This window comes from Rhineura floridana, chromosome 4, assembly GCF_030035675.1.
Source record: "Rhineura floridana isolate rRhiFlo1 chromosome 4, rRhiFlo1.hap2, whole genome shotgun sequence".
Taxonomy (NCBI): Eukaryota; Metazoa; Chordata; class Lepidosauria; order Squamata; family Rhineuridae; genus Rhineura; species Rhineura floridana.
The window spans coordinates 98,981,300-98,982,296 of record NC_084483.1 but is presented as its reverse complement, the minus strand read 5'-3'; positions in this window follow the sequence as shown (position 1 = coordinate 98,982,296).

The following is a 997-nucleotide window of genomic DNA, read 5'->3' as shown; positions in this document are numbered from 1 at the left end:
TCAGAGATGAGGAACCTATGTCCCTCTAGATGTTGTTGGTCTTCATCTAACAATTAATGATGCAAATGCCATTCTTGATTTGAATGAACTATGGCAGGGGTTCCCAAACTGTGATCCATGGACTACCCATGGTCCATGAGCTTCATTCAGATGGTCTACAGCAGTGGTCTTCAACTGGTCCAGCCCTCACACCCACCTCTGCCTCCCAACCTGCAACATGGGACCCACTTTCACATTTTCAATTTTGACTGAAGCTTTATTGTTGTTGTTGTTGTTGTTGTTATTAACATTTATTACACACCTTTCACCCAAAGGTCTCATGGCGTTACAACAACTTTAAAATACAGCATTAAAAACAGTTAAAAACAACCTAAAAATCCCCAAATACAGTACATCCTAAAAATATATGCCTGTGTCAAAGGCCAAGGTGCATCTTCAGCATTCACCTAAAGCTGAACAGCAAAGTTGCCAGATGCACCTCAGGGGGGAAAGAGTTCCACAACTTAGGGGCCACCACAGAAAATGCCCTCTTGTTTCTAAAATTACTAATTGTAAAATGGCAATTCAGAGGAATATACATAGTTTGGCATTACTAGTTTATTAAAACCAGTAATATTTGAAAAAGACTCATTCACAGTTTCAGTGGAACACCTGGACCTGTTTCTTCTTCCAGATTTCATTCCAGTGAGGTGTGATGTTAGAAAGGCTCATTCACAACTCATTTCCCACAATTAATGTTTGTTTTGTTTTGTTTTGAGGGTCACCATTATTGAGAAGCCTTGCTCACAAAGATAGGTGGTACCAAATGACAGCAGATGGATTATAGCTTGACTTGCCAGATTGGATTTAGTGGTAGTTTCCAAGAAAACCTATTGGGTACATCTAGAGAGAGAGAGAGTCCAATCTTATGCAGGTTTAATTACATCTGAGTTGCTCTGCATTCAATGGTGCTTACTCCAAAGCAAATGTATGTATCATTGCAATCTTGCAGTCATTT